At 43.7% G+C, this 21897-nt stretch overlaps 1 protein-coding gene across 1 annotated transcript in view; it reads left to right on the top strand.

Annotated features, from left to right (window-relative positions):
- Positions 1-21897, top strand: part of glceb (glucuronic acid epimerase b) — a 63154-nt gene that overhangs the window by 8303 nt on the left and 32954 nt on the right. The gene's annotated exons all lie outside the window — the stretch shown is intronic.

Below are 21897 nucleotides of genomic sequence, written 5' to 3'. Positions count from 1 at the left end.
GCCAGACGAATACTGGACGATCCTTCCCATCCGCTCTTCTCAGAGTTCCCCCTACTCCCCTCTGGATGCAGGTTTAGAATGCCCAAAACAAGGACAAAACCAGCCAGCACTTCCTTTGTGCCAAGAAGCATTAAATTATTGAACTGCTGTTGATGCCTGTTGATGCAATGATGTTGGTGAGGATGGTGATGACGATGATGGTGGTTGGTGACATTGCGGTGTTTGTGATGGGCGTACATTTGAATGTTTTTGTATGCTTGACGTGTGCTCAACAAATTCCCCCTTGGGGCAATAAAGGATTCAATACAATACATAATTTTTTTCATAGGTTGTAGGCCCTAGTGAGTAATATGGAAATGCAAGATCTAACCCCGGTGGGATACTCAATAGAATAGCTGTCTAGTGTCTGTCTACACGGAAATACATGTGTCAGCAACACTGCATCTTGGAGAAAGCATTTAAAACCAAAGCAATGAAACCAAGACAATTAAATCATAATTAACACTTAGCAGTATGCCTCCACACATAATGGTGAATAGCTCAGCATCGCCTTGTTAAGAGGCACAACTTTCCCTCTCCTTTATTGACTTCAGCTGAAGCATTAGGGACTCTGCCAAGGCCCAGCAACAACTTGGATTAATTAAAGACTAATTACACTGGAAGGTGCTGGGGGAATATTTGATGGGGAGTTTGTCTGATGGCCCATCCAGAGTAGAGAAGAAAGTGAAATGCTAAAGTAAAAGAGAAAATTGTCCCTCACTGTTATTGGTAACAATTACCTTTTTCTTTAGTTCTGCAGTGTTGTTTTAATGAGCTTCCATGAATGAAAAAAGTAAGATGTGAGAGTAATAAGTCATGGTGGTCTGTTCTAGACTTGAGCTCTGAAAGTCCTAACTTTAGTTCTGCAGAGTCTAGTTTGGACTCAGTTTGGGCACCTATGGACACTATGAAATGTGCCAATGGCCTAGTGAAGTAGCCTCACTGTCTATCAGCCTGCCTATTTGCATCTGTTTAACTGCCCCAATGCTTTAGCCAATTGAGGAGGCTCACCGAGGGGGGTTTGTCTGTAATACAGAGTGGAGCACTAAGCCAGGGTCTCCTGTGGAGCCTAATAATGGGCTAATGCGGGAAGGGCTGCCCCATTTTGGCTCTTAGCTGGACACTTCCTGGATCCTTGCAGTCCCCTGGTGCACAAGCCACTCTGGTCATTTGGTTTGCTGCAATGCCTTGGACGACTGGCTAACTGGCTAGCTAATGCTACTGTCAGCGAGTCGGCAGATGAGGATCTTCTAACCACGCTTTCTTCGCCAACCACAGTTCGAAGTTCAGCATAGCATAGGCTAGTTGTGCTACAACAAACAAGGAAAGGTATGCTGTTTCTTTTTTCAAAGGAACACAGGAGCCATGAATATAAAGCGCTGTAATGGATCGGAGACTGCTTGAAGATCAATAAAACCTGAAAGCCGGCAAAGGTTTAGGTGCCCTTGTAATCAATATGCTGCCGGTGTAGCTGATTTCAAATGGGCAATGCCAACATTGGGATAGTTGAGCAAAGTTTCTGCCAGCTCTCTAGGAATGAATACCTTTAAAAGGCGTTGAATTTAGCAAAGGAAAGATTTATTTGTGGTGGAGGGTTTCCATTAAGAGTTTCCTGGTCCATTCATCCGTTGGATCACAATGAGGGTGTGGCGGGTCTATTTATAGTTCAATTGATGTTCCTCACAGAACAGGACTCAGTTTCTTCTAGTGGGTGGCACAGTAGCTCATAAATAAATGTCCAGTATAAAAAAGACGAGGATAATTAAATTTCAGTGTTCATGATTTCTTCAGAGGGCTCTGTTTAACTAAGCCATAAATTAAGGGATTAGGCATTCGAACTGGAGTGACTCCGATGTCCTGTCTTTGAGTGCATGGCAATTCCCCATCCTGCAACTTCATTTGCACAATAGTGTTTTTGCCTTAGGGCTAGTTTGTCACCATAGAAAGACAACAGTGTTTTTAGAAGCCAAGAGTTGCTGCAAGATAGCCTACTCTACCATATATAATTTTACAGCCTTACTTCTGAGAGGAAAATATGGAGTCAAAATAGATTTTGTAAAAAATATAATATTAATAAATATTTTAAATTCTAATTTCTATTTATTTATTTCTGGCTACATCGGAACGTTTCACCAAGTTAATGTAGTAGCTAGCTAGGTTAAGTGACTGTCAGTTTAAAGAAACACATTAGTGCAGTTTGTATGCAGTTTAAGGGGCTATATATTCAACAATAATAGGACACATTTTTATTTTTTTATTTTCTCCATTTGCTGGCTGCCCTGTAAGTCCATGTTAAGAATTAGGCCTGAAACAAAACTTGGAAGGATAGAAATAATATTCAAGTTAAGAACTTTTTCATGTTAAGCTGAAATAAAACTTGGAAAGCTGTAAGTGAACATGACTGTTGTATTTGAAGGTATGATTAAATAAATTAAGTAAAATTGTAATATCGAATCGCAATACTTAAAGAATTGCAATTGGCACAAATTGCAATATTTATGGAATAGGCACAAGTATCAGTTAAGTATTGAATCGGGAGGTCCCTGCCAATTCCCGTCCCTTCTACCTACCTACTAACAAACTAACTAATTAACTAACTAAATATCAGGACTGGAGGCCAGGCAAGTTGACTTCCACAGAAAATACATGTTTTCATCTCTCAGGGAGGACTAACCCAAATGTCTTTTACTTCATCCCTTTAACAGTGAGAGCTGGTTGTTTGCTCTGCAGGGGGGCGTCTTTCTTTCAGGCTCACTGTGGTTCTCTAAGCCTTAAGGTTATATTGTAACCCCCAGGCCTTCCCCCCCCAGGCCATCACTGACCACGGCCCAGTTCACAGAAACGACCCAGACAGCAGTAATGCTCCCCAACCAGGGCCAACTTAACCCCCAGACATCCCCCACTACCCCCCTCCTCCCTAAAATACCAAGCCCCATCAGGCTTTACAACAAAAAAGACCCCGGCACCAAGGCAGACAGATAGGGAATTGTACTGTTCCCATTATTCATTGTACTCCATTATGGTGGACACTGAATAGACAAAGGCTTTTAGAAAAATGTGTGTGTGTGTTGCTTTTGGGGCCAGACTCCATGCTCGATGCCAGGCGTTTGTGTGACAGCTGGAATGACAGACAGACTCTCACAGCGACTACGCGCACTCCCCAGACCAGGCTGCTCTTGTTGGCCGGACCACTGATGCTTCGTAGGGGACTTGAAGCTGTCCCTGCTGTCCTGTCCTCTGCCTCACCAGACCTTGACATCAAGGGGAGTCTTGGTGCCTTACCAAGAAGGTCTCCGGGCCTTTCTGTGCGGAGTTTGCATGTTCTCCCCGTGTTCGCAAGGGATTCCCCCATAAAGAACCCAATATGAAAAACATGCAGAAGAACAGGGCGCTAATGCTGTGTATCCCTGGGGAAGACGGACAGGAGCACTTGGTTGGCCCCCGGGCGCGTCCCCTGCACGCTGCCTATTGTCTGCTCCCGGCTGCCCTTATGGGAATGACAACGGATGGGTGAAGAGCAGAGAAAAGAAATTCTTCGGTGGACAATTCTGTCACTGTGTGTGTGTGTGTGTGTGTGTGTGTGTGTGTGTGTGTGTGTGTGTGTCTCATCACCATGTGCTGTGCAAAATCCACTGTATGACAATACTACTTTTTTTTCATTTTTTTTTTTTTCAAGTGAGTAGGTTTACATTGATTAGATGGGTAAACAGCTAAATGGCCCATAGACATAATAAAACGAAATTGTTACAGTTTATTTCCGTTGAATAAGAATGCCTTTGTGATTCTTGTAAAACATTTTTGAGGAATGTGCAATATGGAGATGCGTCAAAACACAAGTCTTGCCTATCAGCAACAGCAAGCTAATTGGCTTAGGAACAAGAATCTGCCCTAGAACATCTGGCTAGCCTATAAGCCTACTTTTATTTTCATTCTTGACACAAATCACATATTTCCAATATTGTTCTTCTGTTAATTTAAATAGCACTGAAAGATAGTTTTAGTGCCTTGTCATATCATTAATAGACTACACTCTAGAAGTATTGTGTTGTATTATACACTTCCAATTTATAATGCCTAGTCGTGCTTCTTTTGGTTAAAGTAACTCAAATAAGTAACTAGTAATAAGTAACGTAACTCTACACAGATACTAACATGGTGAAGTAATGGATTACACTCAATGAACCTAACTAGTAATGTGTGTTATACTTACATTTGAAAGTAAACAACACTGATGGGCAGAATCATTTTTTAAATCTGCATCGATTCATCATCATAATAGATAGAATTGCAATTCATAGAGGCATCGTTTTACCCCCCACTCCTAATAATCAGTAATAATCAAGAGACTAATTGTCTTATTATCACAATAGTTGTTATTTGCTGCCGTATAATCAGTGCTCTCTTTTGCAATAAATGTGGACATCTAAGCATTCTAAATTTTGAGGAAGACAATTGATAATGGCTACCCTAGTTGAACCTCGTATGGGCTAATTATAGTAGAATTGCCAAGGCTAATTTTGTTCAATACTGCCTTGATATTCCTCCAAAGCTAAGAAGCATTTCTGCAAATATAACCCGTGTCATGGGAAGAGCAGTGGAGAGGCTCTTCATGAGTCGCAATAACGACACTTATTTTCTATCCAGTTGATAACAGTGGGGCTCTCAACACATTGAGTCAGTATAATGAAATGTCCCTAGGCCGCCATTTTCTCCTCCTCCATCACAAGATCCACCCACTACTTATCAGTTTGTGCAGAAATGATGTCTCACCTAATCATTTTAATGGCTGCCTTTTCTGAGCCAGTGCCTGGAGATACTCACTCTGATGTTAGGAAACTGGGTGTGTCTGGTGCTTTCATCTCCCAGAACAAAACAGCTCCTCCGTACCCCTCCAGGATGCCCCTCCAGCGACATTCACACATGATTAGGCTTGCAAATGACATATTCCCCCATTTGAAGAAGCGCAACCTTGGCCCTGGAGACCTCAGGAGGTCTGTATTCTTTGGGCTTGGAAGGATCAAGCTGGAGGGCATCCCAACAGGCTGCGGTTACTGCTGCATCTCCTCCATCATCAGCACTTGTTTCAACACTTCCTCACAGCCCCTCAATAGCCCATCACCTTTGTGCCACTCGGGGCTCCCCAGACTGATGAAGCACTTTGGGGTCGAGAGCTACCTACCATATGCCATGGAACTCATGCTGAGCACAGAGAGATGGAACCGGACCAAGCTGCTGCCTGCTTTTGCTCGTCTTTTATGTAGAGTGGATCGCGCCTTCTGAAGCATTATACCTTATGAACTGCAGGCGCTTCAGTTGACTGTGCTGTTGCCGAGAAAACCTTGCTTGTTAATAGCCTGTGCTCACCCAATGTACTTCAACACATCTGCATTCGCTCACATTTTCAGATGTCACGCACGCACATTTCAGATGTCAGTTTCTAGCAACACACACACACACACACACACACACACACACACACACACACACACACACACACATTAAAACACGCCCCTCACTGTGCAGGATGCTTTAATGTCTTCAGTTTCACAGTCTTCAGCTCCATTTGGTCCCTCAAACCTTGTCACTACCTTGTCAGATCTCATCATCATGTGCTGAAAAGCCAGGCAACGATAGATAACCACTCTATGACTCTACCCAGAGATTTGAAAATATAGGCCTAAATAATTATTGAAATCATAAAAAAACAGCAGATCTGGTTTCTAGCACAAAGAATGTGGAAGTGAACGTGACCAGTTTTGTTCATACCTTCATGCAGAGGTATCTCTATGTCTGAAGACATACTATGTTTTTGTACACTTGGCAGTCCAGAGATGCATCTGCATCCCTTCTGAGGTGCAGAAACAGCTGCTAATTTGGAAGCCTTCTTGAAAGCCTGTCGGTTTCTCCTCCTTTTGGCAGCAGCAGAATATCCTACAGTTTGATTTGGTTTAAAACATGGGTGGACATTAAAGAAGGGCAATAAAGATCTTTTGAATAAGGTTCTCCCTGGAACCAAGATGCTAATTTCATGTTTTCCGGTCTGCGTTTATCCGTTTGATCAAAGGCACTTAGGTTGCTATGGCAAATGGGCTTCAAAGGTGAAGCAGATATTTTGGTTTAAGTGGAGATAAAATGCAGTTTCTCCACCTACTCCTTTGCCTCTCTCTCAGCCTATACTCCGAAGCAACGCAAAACTCACTGCAATACTGTTCCCCTTAACCTCAGTGGAATATTCCACCACAAGGGATGCAGCCTGTGAGCCCCCATGGCTCTACCACCGCCTCAAAGGTCTGTAAGAGGATTTCAGATGGTGGTGGTTGGTATCAAGTAGAGAAGGTCAGGCCTAGGTGAACTTGAAAAGTGCTTCCGAAGAGAGGTTCTGAGTGCTTGTGCATGTGAAAAAAAGTGATTGTGGTTATTTACTAGGGATGTACCGATATCCGTATCGGGCCCGATGCTGGGTTCATGTAAGATGCTGTCATGTGAAACTGTGAGTCAAGCAGTTGGTGAAATGAAGGCAAACATTTCTGTACAAAGAGTAATGGGCCCAGATGTTACCCACTACTAGAAGTGGGACCTACATGGGTCTCATATCAATCACTCAGTTGGGTCCCACATAAGGCCCAGTCAGATCCCACTTGGAGCCCATGTGGGCAAACCCAAGTGGGGCCACTGTGGAAACCGCGGACAAACCCACTTCAAACCCATGTGGGTGACCACAGGTGCGGCCTACATGTGTCTCATATCAATCGCCCAGTTGGGCCCCACTTAAGGCCCAGTCAGACCACACTTCAAGGCCATGTGGGCGACCACAGGTGTGCCCGATATGGGTCTAATATAAATCGCTCAGTCAGACCCCACTTCAAGCCCATGCGGACCCAGGTGGGGCCACTTTGGAAACTGCAGACAAACCCACTTGGGACCCATATTGTACCCCACTAGTAGTTTTGGGGGGCTTATCACCCCCCCTGAAAATAATTCTAGCGGAAACACTGAACTCTTTATCTGGTTATTAAAGGGCCTTCACCCTTAAAGCATACTGCTGGATTTTATCGGGCTTTAGAGGCAATATGCTGGAAAATCCCCACACATGCAGCTTGGCTCGTTTTCCAGTGGAAGTATTTGTGGTATATTATTCACACCATTTCCGCCCTTATATGTAGCGTGGCAGCAGGCCTTATCCTGCTGTGTCATATCAACAGTCCCTTCTGCTTTGAAGAGCCCCAATCTGTGGATAAAAAACCCAGTTACAGCAATTTTTTTCAGGATTATGAGTAAATATGCAGCGTTTCATTAATGTCTCTCTGCTATCTTCATGGATACTGATTCAGTCTGAATATCTGCTGTGAGTGTTGGGACTGCTGACTGCGACTGAGAGCGGAAGAGTGAATCTGCTCTCTGTTGAGCAGGTGAGTAAATAGCCTTCGCCTCAACTTACTAGCCAAGGTCATCTCTAGCCTCTCCGCCTTATTTATGTTCTAAGGGATTTGATGCTTTTTGCCTTAATGTTTGTACATTTAAACCTCAATGAAATAAATAAATAAATACAAATAAATAAATGTGAGGAGGGATAAATAATGACTTAAAAAAATTAATCTCCAGCCTTCCTCCCTGTGACCTCCACCCAATCACGTTAACGCGGCGTGGCTCTGCGCCCCTGCTGGAGCAGCAGGCTTGCCAACCAGCGTCGTTCAAACAAAGCCTTGTCAGCCATGACAGATTTGAAGAGCTGTGCCCATCTCTCCGGATGACTCTAATATCTCGGGCTCTCTCTCCCTCCATCTGGAGTACGAGGGTGTAAATGACCTGGCACAGCCGCGTAGCAAGAACCCGTAGGCACCCGGTGGTATAAAAAAATACATTTGTCACTTAGCAGAACTTGCAGAGCGTTTTTCATTTCTCAAACAATAGGGTTTACTTTAATGGGAGAGCCGGGGATCATTTGGTGTGTTAGTATCCTGCCACCATCAGGACTCGTTCAGAGCTCAAAAGGATGTTTTCAGCTCAGAGCATGGAATTTGAGAAATATAAACTATTTAGTCAGTTGCGTTATATAGCTTAATTTAATTTTGTGTGTCCAAACTGGACTGGATGTTAGCTTTTCATGCTTTTGTTCGGACACGCGCAAGCGAGAGAAGTGATCAGAGACATGTAGTTTATCCAATGTTCTCCCAAGGCCTCTTGGGAACCTTCATTGCACAGCCACCTAACTTCATCTACAGACACGTTCAACCATGTGGCAGACAAGCCTCCAAGTAAGCACTGACATATATGGAATTCCTGAGAGTCAGTGCTCACAGTACGCTTCTATAACTGTTAATAAGAATAATACTGTATTTTGTTTGCTTTTCATTTTGAAAACGATCATCTGGAGTCTCGTAATCATAGACGAGTTCAAAACATCCCCCCAAAGGTACAGGCTTTAGGGATCCTTGGGTAAAAGTATTACAAAATTGATTATTTGGTGCTAAATCTCATTAATCTTAAGTGCAATAACTAATTATCCTGCTGCAAGGAGGTTGCTGTTATTGGATCAACATGTTTGCTTAGCAGTTCACTGGAAAGGAAACCGCAGTGTGCATTTATGTCCTCAAATTCGTTTACAGGGGAATGGTCTTCCTCAGTCGTTTCTGCTGCAGAGACGGCGGGTGATCTAATCATTTCATTAGGCCCTTGACCTTCGAGTTCCCCCCTCGAGAGGACGGAGCGAGAGAGCCTTCTCTCCCACGCACACATTATTGAAGAGGCATCACACTCACTCTTCTTCTCCTCATAAAGCAACTTCTCTCCGTCTTCATTCTCAGATTTCCTCTCGCCGGGTCATCCGTCTTCTTGCAAGAGATGACTGTTGCTTCTTTTTTTCAGTCGTCTCCCTCTGACTCAGTTGTGTGAACACGTAACTACAACTCTAGCATCGGTACAACTCTAGCATCGGTACAAACGTAAAGGCTACATCTAATGTTTTTTTTTTTTTTACATGTAATGTTTTTTTGGTGAAGTGAATATTGTCGTGTTTCCTTACTGCATATGTTGTGATGGGAGATATTGCATTGGTTTTCCTGCCTATGGGCGATGTACATGTTATGTGTCTAGACTACATGTAATTGGCAGGTGCTCATTTGTAAACAGTCCAGTGGGGGATGAACACTTGTGTAGGAATGTGCTCATAACCATGGCACTGCTACACCGAGCCCGCTCTCTTTTTAATTCAGTATTACTTATCAATGAAATCTCTATAAGCTATTCCATGTGCTCTGCCAGAATAGAGCTCTATAGGTAGCATGTACAGCAGATCACCGTAATACTGGTCCCAACATGCCAAGCTCTCATGGAGGGGCTATATTGGGAGATTACTGTCAGCAAGATGGCCGTGAATAATTCCATTCTGTGCACATACTGGCGATCAATGTCAAGACAGCGAGGCCTCAGATCTATGGAAGGAGAATGATGAATGTCCTGAAACCCCCTTCATTCTCTCTCTGTCTCTCTCTCTCTCTCTCTCTCTGTCTCTCTCTCTCTCTCTCTCTCTCTCTCTCTCTCTCTCCCACTTGCCCTCCTTCAATCTTTCTCTCCCCTGACAGTCTTTTTTCTCTGCACCCTTCTCACCGAGTCGCAATTCTTGATATTGAAAAGGAAAGCCTTTGATTGAGGAATAATGTCTTCCGCATATGCCGGGTTCAGATAGGGGAAGAGTAATAATGATGTCCTTCTCTCTTGAAAAGCCTTTTGTCTTTGTCTTTATGCTTTGTTATATCAGTAAGCCTTCACTCGATTGAGTGATATCCTCAAAGCTTTATGAAGCCTCCTTCACAGACTTTCTCTCTTTCTCTCTCCTTCAAAAATCTTTTTAGATTTTGTGTTGGCTTGGGCTGTTTAATATTCAAAACAAGTTGGTGGCCTTTTCAAAGAACCAATAAGGTGCTGAGGATTTGAGGCAGTATTGTGTATTGAGTATGCGCAGTATTGAGTCCAAGACAAATTTCCCTAAGGGGACAATAAAGTATATGGTATGTTATGGTATGGTATTGTCTTTATGTGGGAGTCAGCTGGGGCTCAGCCCTCTCCCCTTCAGCCCTGACACGGGGTCTCAACCCTTCCAGAAAGCCCTGGGCACCCTCCTCCTCCTCCTCCTCCAGGCCACGTACATACGCACGCCTCATTGTCCTTCGCTCTCTTCACGCTAGAAGCGTGCTGCCTCCCTTTCTCCAGGGGGAGTGGGATCGCAGCAGAAAGTTTCCCAGCGGTGTATTATGACATGGTTGGTATTTAGATGAGACACATTTAGTCAGAGAAGAATGGATGCAGCACTGGCACTATGCATTTTCGCAAATGGTGAGCAACATGCCTTTCGCTGGGTGAACAACACGTCTTTTGACATTGACAGGTAAGTGCTTGTTAATTTGCATTATACTTACTGAGGTTGTGGGTGTGCATGTGCAGCCACATATTATTTTGTGAATAAGGCCCATCTACTTGGCATTTCTTCTTCTGAATCCCTTAATTTTCATACGATTTTCCTAAGATGAAAGATGAGTCTGCTTCTGAGAGCCCGTGATATGACGGCTCTGGGCTGTTTATGCAGCTTCCAGAACCCAATCCACCTTCTATTTGCTCCCATCTCAGCTTCCCTTCACTGCCTCCCCTCCCTCTGCTCTCCCCCCCCTCTGCTCTCCCCCCCTCTGCTCTCCCCCCCTCTGCTCTCCCCCCCCTCTGCTCTCCCCCCCTCTGCTCCCCCCCCCCTCTGCTCTCCCTCCCTCTGCTCTCCCTCCCTCTGCTCTCCCTCCCTCTGCTCTCTCCCCCCTCTGCTCTCTCCCCCCTCTGCTCTCCCTCCCTCTGCTCTCCCCCCCTCTGCTCTCTCCCCCCTCTGCTCTCCCTCCCTCTGCTCTCCCTCCCTCTGCTCTCTCCCATGCCTGGAAGCAGACTTGTCTCCCTCTGCTCTCTCCCATGCCTGGAAGCAGACTCGTCTCCCTCTGCTCTCCCTCATACCTGGAAGTAGACTCGTCTCTCTCTGCTCTCCCTCATACCTGTAAGCAGACTCGTCTCTCTCTGCTCTCCCTCATACCTGTAAGCAGACTCATCTCTCTCTGCTCTCCCTCATGCCTGGAAGCAGACTTGTCTCCCTGCCGTAGTTGAGCTCACAGAGCAGCATCAGTCTGAGCTCCCCAGCCGTTTGACGCTGTCTACCAGCCTCCTGTAGCTCCCCAAAGCCTGTTTTGTCTCTAACGCCTTGGCCAGCCACTAATCTCTCCCTCTCTGCTCTGATATTAAAGGGGTTGAACTAATAGGAGTGAAGGAGGGGGGGAGGGGGGGTGGCAGGGCAAGATGAAAGTGTCCCTCTTTCATGTCATCATTACGATCGGTGGGACTGGTGCAAAGTGCCTGTTCAAAATGCACTTACCATGACAGAAAAACAAGTACTTAAATTTGATACCCTTGGAAATTATCCATTGGAAGTTGTCCGGTTGATGTAACAACTAAGCTAGCTAGCAAGAACAGTGACATAACGTAAAAGCTTTTCAATCTGTGACTAGGCTTGTAACAATTATTACATAATTGGCAAACTGTGATTTTCTGACGTGATCGCGGTTTCTTTGTTGTACCGCGGCTAAAGCATTATCGCTTATCCCCCCTCTCCAAGGCTGTTGCGGCTAGCTTCTTCTAGTAAGTAAGTTAGCTGACGCTTCGGGCTTCAACATATGCTAAAAAGATTGGGTTCTATGATATACTGCTTTGTCTCCGTAGCATTGCTAACAGTGGAGCATCAAGCTGTGTAGCTAGTTTAGCTTCCATCTTCTCTGTAAACCTACGCACCGTTTGTTATCCGAAACAGTGATGGACCGGCCAGAGGGAAAGTGTGACAGGACATGCTTTGCTCATTGCGGAAGTAAACTATTGAAAAAGGCATGCAGGTATTGCGAGAGGAAAAAACAATGGTTGAACAGCGGCACCCATTAGGTTGAAATCCAGGGTGAAGACAAAGCAGCAATGGAGCCACATTCACATGGAGCTCAGGGGCAGATTGAGAGAAGCCCTGAAATGTATGCAAAGCCCGAGTGAAAACCGATGGCATTTACTGACCATGTTCCTGAGTGCTTGTGACAGCCACAACGCATCTCCCAGAGTGTGACGTAGTCCCACTGAAGCCCTCTTTGTTCACTAAATCCACTGTGAAGCTTACCCTCATGTCTTGAGAGTTAGAGATGGCGGGAGGATCAGGAAATGGAGTATAGGGTTGTGAATAGGTCCTAAGTGGCTATTTTAGGGACACAGTGTTTTGGGGGCCTCAATTATTTGCATATTGCAGGGTCATACATAGAGGTGCATATTGCGTCTCAAAATCTGCACTCTTAGGAACTGCTTAAGAGTCCTTCCTGTCAGCTGTGGAAATCGAAACAGCCCCTCTGCTGTACTGATTATAAATTGGAGACTTCATTGTTGAAAATGTCATGCTTTCTCTCCCATGTAGGGCATATTGCATATTTCGCACCAAATATTACTTCTCAGGGCTGCGTTTGTCAGGCTGCATTGAGATGTACTCGGACCCTCTCGGTTTTACGTGCAGTGTGAGTCTTTGACAGACTGCTATAAATCAGGAATGAGCCATTCCATTTCCCTTTCAAGTGTCCATCTATTATTTATCATGTAATATTTTATGCAGAATGGAAATTAGCTTGGAAAGAGTCACTTTCTTTTCCATCCTTATCTGGCAGATTGAATTGTATAGCATCGGAGCAGGTAGGAGCTATCTCAATGTTACAGCTTTGTTTAAAATTCAGCATTGTTTGCCATAGCCTAGTCGACTGTGAATCAGTTGAATCAGCTTGTTGTGATTTTCTTCCTATACATTAGTGTTGGCATAGCGTACAGATTCATGCCTTTAGTTCTTTACCCAAACATAAATGCAGTCAGTATTACAACCATACAATTTAATTTGTATTACTTGGATATCACACGTCTTTACGCTTGAGATGTAATCACTCGGCTGTTTCCCTTGTGTTCATGTACTAATGAAAATGAGAGCAATGCAGTAGTGGCGGTAGTGTGTCTTACGTGATCCACCCAGGAATATGGAGTCAGAATATGACTGACTGCTGTCACTGAAGCCACCCATTGAGGGATTTCAGATTATCTTTAAAAGTCTCAAGACAGCTTCTCATCTTAAGATCTACCCAACCGGGCGTCCATACTTGGGAGGGAGGAGGGAGTTGTGCCTGAGTGGTTTAGGGCCAAAATATATTTCTGATCTGTTGCTACGTTATGAGCCATCCTCCAGACCTCTCAGGTCGTCTGGCACAGGCCTGCTTTCTGTCCCCAGAGTTAAAACAAAACATGGAGAAGCAGTGGTCAGTTTTTATGCTCAACATATCTGGCCAGAAAACTGCAGGTCTGCTGCAAGTCTCAGTTCTTTTAAGTCAAGACTGAAGACTTTTCTTTTTGCCGCTGCTTCTTATTAAATCAAATAATTATTCATTCTTACACTGCACTGTAACTTTTATTTCTATATTTTATTTTTCCTGCATTTTGTTTTAAATGATCTTTTTTGCATTTCATTTTTATATGATATTTTATGTGTTGCACTTTGTCTTGATGCTTTTAATGTCTCATGCAAAGCACTTTGAATTAGGGGTGGGAGAAATTGCATATTTTCCTTTCCGGCATAACAGCCATATTTCTTCCGGTTAACCGGTTATCCATTGAACAATTTGCGTTAATTAATGAGTCTAAAATAGGTTAACGTTACCTGGGTTTTGATACAGGCAATTTAGCAAAAAGCATGAGAGGTGCACTTAAAGAAATTCCTACTATCAATGATAATAATGTGACAAAAACACGATGAAGAGAGAAACACGCTTTAATAAACAAGCTCTGCTGTAGCACCAAAGCTGTAGGCTACAGATACAAAAACAAACACGGAGACACGGAGCCTGCATTGTGCATTCAGAAAATTCTAGCCCATATATCAGAAGTTGTCGGCTCGAAAAAATCACAGACACAAGTCTGATTCAATCTCTAAAATAAAACACTATAGGCCTATAGGCCAACTCGCTCAAACAATCTGCACTTGATCCTGTCTCTCATCTCGCCTATCCTTACGCATAAGAGCTCTGTCAAAACCAACAACAAACTAATCTCCATATGACAAAACAATAAACATTTGTCAAGGATCGGGATCAGATGAATATATTGGGTTTAGTGTAAGATGAAGCTGTAGACTTCTTCACTCGTCCCTATTCCCTAGCGAGCCTTCCTATGAAACAAAAGACAAGACGGAATAAAACAGCATTATTATAACGAACGAAGAAGAACGGCTGAACGCGATCACGTCATCACTTGCATTATGTCCATAGAGACGGACTCGACAGATTAATTTAATAATTATCGAGGCTGGGTAGCGTTTTTTTTAAATTTTTTTTATTATACATGATTTAATTGCAAAAAACGAATACAGGTTAGTGATTTTTAGTAACCGGCAAGGCATTTGAAGGCTCTCCAATCCGGTTAACTGGATTACCTGTTAACCTCTCCCACCGCTACTTTGAATTGCCTTGTTGCTAACATGTGCTACACCAATAAACTTACCTTGCCTTGCCTTGCATGTACCCTAACTGGGAGTGTACATGCATACGACAGAGAGGGAAAGAGGAGAGATGTTAATGGAGCAGAAGGAGAAGAAAATAATAGTTAATAGAGCAAGGTCTTAGTCTATGGCAGTAAGGAGACATCTCTATCAATTTGTCCCTTCTCCTCTTTACCAATTCTAGTTTCAGATGGTCAGTGGTGACTGGCACCATATTAATGTAAGTGGCTGGACTGGTCAATAATTGGGCAGCCATTGATTCCCAGAGGAAATAGATGGTATGAATACTGAGCAGATGGACCACCAGTCTCGCTCTTGCTCTCCCTCTCCCTCTCCCTCTCTCTCTCTCTCTCTCTCTCTCTCTCTCTCTCTCTCTCCCCCTCATGCCTTCCCCCATACCCAGCACACCAGTCGTGATCGATGACTCCTTGTGTCATGGTGCCAAGGGAATGAGGAGCGTCCAGAATTCACTATGCTGTAATATCATATTTACTGTGAGGATAGAAAGTAATAGCCTATCTATTCCTTGTTTAATGTGCTAAATTTGGCAGGGAAGACTAGCGAGGTCTGTTCTTAGCTCGTAGTAATGTGTCAACTGTGTGCTCAGAGAGGTCAGTGGAAATGACTCTGTAAGGGCTACAATATCCGGGTTAGCTCAGCGCCAAGTTAGATGCCCTTATGAAGCTACCTTGAGACATACATTCTGTTGTCGTGCAGCATTTGCCTTTGTAACCTTTGAATAGCCTTTCACTTTCTTGTGGACTTGTTTAAGATTAAGATATGATAGCTAAGTTATAAGTTCTCATCTCCGTGCTTGTAGACATAAGTGGCATGACTAAGATTAGTTTTCTTTACAACTCTGAACAAGATCTAGTTATCTACTCTCTTGCAGGATAAATTAATTCTAACAAGTGCTATTAATGTAATGTTCTAGGTTTAGAGATTCTAACTGGATGAAATGTAGTTAATGTAATTTGCAGCTCAGAAGTTTAAGTTTATTTATTTAAAATGCAGGGACAGTACATATTAATGCCCCGGAGCTGTGGAACAGCCTGCCGCTACAAATTCGGTCTGCCCAGACCCTAGACATGTTTAAATTACAGCTTAAGACTCACCTGTTTTCACTGACTTTCTGAGGCTAGTTAAGCCATACATCCCTGGCTCTGGTATGACTGTGTAGTTTTTAAATGGTGTACTTTTATATTCAGTATTGTTTGTATGTATTGTCTGTTTTTATTTTATTTATACTGTAAAGCACTTTGGTGCAACTTCGGTTGATTTTAAATGTGATTCATAAATAAAGTTGACCTTGACCTTGACGTTGGTCCTATTTACAAATGATCTGTTGCTGGAACTGGACACTGGAACATTGTTAATTTTGCTACTCAAATGTCTAACCAGCCAGCAGTTGTCCTCCTTGGCATGTAGATGCTAATGGGAGAAAGCATACAAGCCAAAACTAAGAAACAAGCCCAGTTCCCTCTGTACCAGCCCAGCTTGTGTGACAGAAGCCATGAGGGACCACCTAAAGACAGCTTGAGCTATTGAAAACCTATTTAATGTCTTAATTCTTAGGTTTCCCCACACACACCCACACTGGTGCACATGCACTCCAACAACAACTTAGAACAACTCATGCAATTAGGACTTGAGGCACTATCAACTAAAAAGCCTTCATTTTATACTCAGGTTTGCTTGCCAAGACACTGTCAACATAGACTTTTTAATAGACTGGCAGATATCCTGTTGCCAGTAGAGGGAAATTAGGTGTGATGGCTTTATTGTCATGGTAGACTCGGCTTATGCCAAAGGAGGCCTAAAGCAATAACAACGACATCCTTAGTGGATTTGCATAATGACCACAATTTCGTTTTTTTCTTTCTGTTAAACTAGAATATATATTTTTAGAATCATGAGTGCCATACAGTATGTAAAGTGCAAGAATTACACAGCCCTCCTTGGCCCAGCATTAAAGCACTTCTCAGTCTTCAGACTTATTGGGTTGGATATGATTTGCGAGCCGACAAGTCTAGTATTTGCCTCCTCCTCCATGTGTCAGTCCTGGCTACGGTCTAGTCCGAGGGCGTGATCAATAGCTATAGATCAGGCACAATCAAATATTAGACTACAATGTGGAGGAATTTTACAACCAGTATCTACCAGCGGTCCATCAAACCAATGTCCTAGCTTATGGACATTTTAGGGTGATAAATCCCACATCACCTCCTCCATCAAACATCCACCTTCATGCTCCACCCCATCACATTCTTGGCCGTGCATCTCTTTGTTCTTGAAACAACCTCCGTACTATGTAGAGTAAAACTGCAGTGTGTCTGATGTGCAACTCATACATTATCGCTATAAACTTTCTAATACCTGATTTAAGTGCTTTGTCAATGAGCCCATTTTATAACAGATCGATAGGCTATCTTTGCACATTGATTTAACACTATCTGTAATTTAACAGCTCCTTTCTACTGGTGTAGCTGCAAAATTATAGGGGCAGATTAATTGTGGGTTGAAATATCCTTGTCACTTTCTACACATTCCCCATGATAGATTGGCAGTACATTAATGACCCGGCTCTTGGCACGGCAGTAAATCCATCAACTGGTGCAATTACAAATATGTATTTGTTTCCTCTGCATCATTTATAGTCTATTTGAAGTCCGTAACTCAAAAGGTATTGATGTAAGAATAGAACTTAAGCCCCTGGTCAAAAAGCATGAAGGCCATCATTCGCTGTAAAAAATGTATTGCTGAAAAGCGGCTCAGTGAGGGAAGGGGGATCAGTCATAATTTAGCCCACTTCTAGAAACATTTAGCCTGGAAATGTCCAATGACTAGGAACAGCATGATGGTTGATAGTTCTTTGTTGCAAGACAAAGGATCTTCATTTTCGAAGGATCTAGATATGTACAGTAGGCTAGGCCTATTTGACATCCAGCTGATTTGAAACAATTAGCCTAATGTAGTCTAATACTCATGTCAAAGGCTCATTCCAAATGAATGACTGATAATATTTCAGTGACGTTTGTTAAGTAGTTCATCACAACATGTTTATGACCATAATTTGCATATTCTTAGGCTCCATAAATATTTCATATCATTTTAATACAGACCCTGCAGATGAGGGTGTTTTAAGACTTTACAACATCCCGGGAAAAAGGCAGCCTGCAATCACCCCCCAGATAAAATGGAAAATTTTGTAATAAATAAAAGCTAAAAAAAGGCTTCAAGCGACCGCGCTGCAACAACCGCGCTGCAACGAATGAGCCAGCAACGAGCCAGCGCAGCAACAAGCCCATCAACAGCACATTTGAGTTATAACATCAATGCAAATACAATGAAAGCGTGATGTTCATGGCTTTGCACATAGTGCATAATGTCCTCCTGTCTCTCCTGCAGCCCCGCCACCAATGCATGTAGCTACTGACCATGTAAATACCCGTCACACAAATGCAAATGCTTCGACGTAGTGCAACGTGGTAGTGCCTTCTTCTTCTTCTTCTTCGTATCCAGTGAGTTTAATCTCCCTAGATTATTGTTGTACAAATTATAAACACTTGAATTTTGTGGCCCAATTTTTTTTTTTGAATGTTATTTTTGAATGCCAGTTTCGCCACCATCTTGGATTGGATTTCTTAGCTAAACATACGTGTGAAATTTCAGACCGATTGGACTTCCGCTTAATGAGGGAACTTTTTGTAGGTTTTGCCAAATTTTCAACCTGCAGCCAAATCCATCATGGCGGAGACTATGGCAAATGGCAAGTTTGTTTGGCATGAGGAATGATGCACCAAGTTTCATACATTTTCATCCAATGGGGTGGAAATGGCAAGTATTGTATGCGAAATTGCTCATTATAGCGCCACCTATGGGCGAATCTGCAAATGCTTCGACGTGGTGCAACATGGTAGGGCCATATTTGTGTACAGTGAGTTTCATATCTGTAGATTATTGTTGTACAAAATGATAAGCACTTGAACTTTGCAGGCAATTTTTTTTATATTTTTTATTTTAAATGCCAGTTTTTCCGCCATCTTGAATTGGATCTCTTAGCTGTGAACATTATGTATGAAATTTCAGACTGATCGGACTTACGGTTTATGAGAACTTTTTGTAGGTTTTACCACATTTTCAACCTGCAGCCAAATCCATCATGGTGGAGATCATGGGTCCAAATTGCAAAGTTCCTTTACTAGGAGAGGGGTGTTGTTTGACTAGTGCAGGGTTGATACTTTACTAGGAGAGGGGTGGTGTTTGACTAGTGCAGGGTTGATACTTTACTAGGAGAGGGGTGTTGTTTGACTAGTGCAGGGTTGATACTTTACTAGGAGAGGGGTGGTGTTTGACTAGTGCAGGGTTGATACTTTACTAGGAGAGGGGTGTTGTTTGACTAGTGCAGGGTTGATACTTTACTAGGAGAGGGGTGTTGTTTGACTAGTGCAGGGTTGATACTTTACTAGGAGAGGGGTGGTGTTTGACTAGTGCAGGGTTGATACTTTACTAGGAGAGGGGTGGTGTTTGACTAGTGCAGGGTTGATACTTTACTAGGAGAGGGGTGGTGTTTGACTAGTGCAGGGTTGATACTTTACTAGGAGAGGGGTGTTTGACTAGTGCAGGGTTGATACTTTACTAGGAGAGGGGTGGTGTTTGACTAGTGCAGGGTTGATACTTTACTAGGAGAGGGGTGGTGTTTGACTAGTGCAGGGTTGATGCTTTACTAGGAGAGGGGTGTTGTTTGACTAGTGCAGGGTTGATACTTTACTAGGAGAGGGGTGGTGTTTGATTAGTGGAGGGGTGAGGAGTAGGGGGAGGCTTGACTAGTGCTGGGTTGAGACTTGACTAAGGGAGGGGTGAGGGTTAAGGAGGAGGGGTCATGCTTGACTGGGGGAGAGGTGAGGTTTTAAGATGGGCTGCTTTCTGTGTCCTCATAATATATCCACAAATATGCTTCTGGCCCACTATGGCACAATGAAATTCTGATTAGGCCCACCATGGAAAATAGACCTGGTTTACAATGAAGGCTTTGTGGTCTGAGGTGGCACAGTTTGACGATTTTGATGGATACTTTGATCAGCTGACTTCTGAATAGAGGCGAACATTGAGCTCCAACATTACGGAAGATGATATGAATATTAATGATGCGAGTCTGTCTGTGATTCCTGCGCTGTTGTCCATGTTGAGCTACCATAGTGTAGACACAGCTGGGTGACCTTTCTGTCTTTGCTCTTCAAGCAGATATGATTTTGCTCGATGTTTCGATTGCCCTTTTTTGATGAAGGCATTTCCGGGCATCTTTCTTTCAAGCTGTCTTTTCAATGTCTTGTGGCAGTTGCTTTGAATCACTATCAAGTTTGTTATGAGATTGGCTTCTCTCCCTATCCTAGAGTTAAGGCTTATTTATGCTCCCTTTTCATACAAAAATGTGTCCGTTTCAAACGTTATGAGTCACTGCCCACATACTTCATGCTTATACTCCATGCTGCGCCTGCCTTGAAGTCCTGTTTAAGAGCGTTTCTCTCTTCCTGCTTGCGCCAACTCACGATCCCCAAAATCTGAACAAGCCTGAAGGGGACCACAAGAGTTACCACCCCATCTCTCTGCTATGTATCCCCTTCAAGATCCTTGAGCGTCTCATCTACACCCGCGTCGAACCAGTCATCGACCCACTGCTCCCACAGGAGCAGACCGGGTTCCGATGTGAGAGATTGACCGTAGATCAAGTCACTTTGATGACTCAAGACATCGAGGACAGCTTTTTGGCCAAAAAGAAGGCTGGAGCCGTCTTTATAGACCTGACGGCTGCCTACGACACCGTATGGCACCGCGGCCTCACCTGCAAGCTGCTCCGCCTGCTGCCGGACAGGCACATGGTCAGCATGATCATGGAGTTTGTCCAAAACCACAGCTTTACCCTCACCACCGTTAGCGGACAGCGAAGCAGGTTGCGACGCCTTAAGAACGGTCCCCCCCCTGGGATCTGTCCTGGCCCCCCTCCTCTATAACATTTACACCTACAACCTGCTGAACACTGTCTCCAGGAAGTATGCCTACGCAGACGACCTCGCGCTGGTGTACTCAGCTGGAGACTGGCGGGCCGTGGAGGAGACCCTGAGCCAGAACATGCAGACACTAGCCGCATACCTCCGGAAATGGAGATTGAAGCTCAGCAAGGAAAAGACGGTGTCGGCGGCCTTCCACCTTAACAATAAGGAAGCCAAACGTGAGCTCCGAGTGCACATCGATGGAACACTCCTATGGACAACCTTCCCATCCTTGCAGGCATCCAGCCCGCTGGCGTCTGCCGCACAGGAACCACGTCATCCAGGACTGTCCGATATATCGGACACCCAATGGAATGTGTGGCCTGACGGTCATGGAAGACGAAACGGTGACATGGCTCCTGGAGGTGTGCCCGGATATATAATCTCCTCACCAAGGCTCGGGGTGGTAAAAGGATAGCCCCTCGGCTGGGGGAGAGGACGTACCAACTAGAGATGTAACGGTGTGAAAAATTAATATCACGATTATAGTGAACAAAATGATCATGGTTATCAGTATTATCGCGGTATTATAAAATGTGCTGAACATTATTAATGAATAAACAATTTCTAAAACTACTGATAGACGCACTGAAATCATTTCACCAAGTTTTATATTGAAAACCACAAATAAAATTAGCAGCACTATAGACTTTTTTGCATAAACGCGTCTTGGAGACTGCTGCTAACTTTGGTTGATGTTGGACGGTATAGAACGCGGAGATCAAACACGGTAATTTTATCACAATAAATTTAATCGAAATTTATCACGGTTTATCGTTATACCGGTTATCGTTACATCCCGAGTACCAACTCACCAAAAGAAGAAGATGATGATTCCCTCTTTGGAAAAATTAAATTTGCTTAGCCTGGATCCTGTGGCAAGCTATTACATATAAACTGAGGTGTGATTTTAACTGAGTTGCATTAATGCGCGGTCCAGTCGGTTTTCTTCCTGGTGTAATGATGGCAGACATTGATAGAACGCTGCCTTAGCCTGGAAACACCCTATTCTCCCTGGCAGTAGTCCTAGTCCAAACCGGCAACGCCCCCTCTGCTGGACCTCAAAGCTGACCCACAATACATTCTCTCAAGTTTTTCCTCCTGGTTTTCTTCCTTGGTATATCATTCTTTCCCTGCGTTTTGACTACGTTCCCTGAAGCAGTGTCAATACTCTTTTGTAATGCACTCAACAGTCCAGCCATCTTCTTGTTAGAATGTGGGTATACTGTA

This window comes from Borostomias antarcticus, assembly GCF_949987555.1.
Source record: "Borostomias antarcticus genome assembly, chromosome: 4".
Lineage (NCBI taxonomy): Eukaryota > Metazoa > Chordata > Actinopteri > Stomiiformes > Stomiidae > Borostomias > Borostomias antarcticus.
Note: the sequence above shows the minus strand (reverse complement) of the source record. Positions and strands in the feature narration are given on the sequence as shown.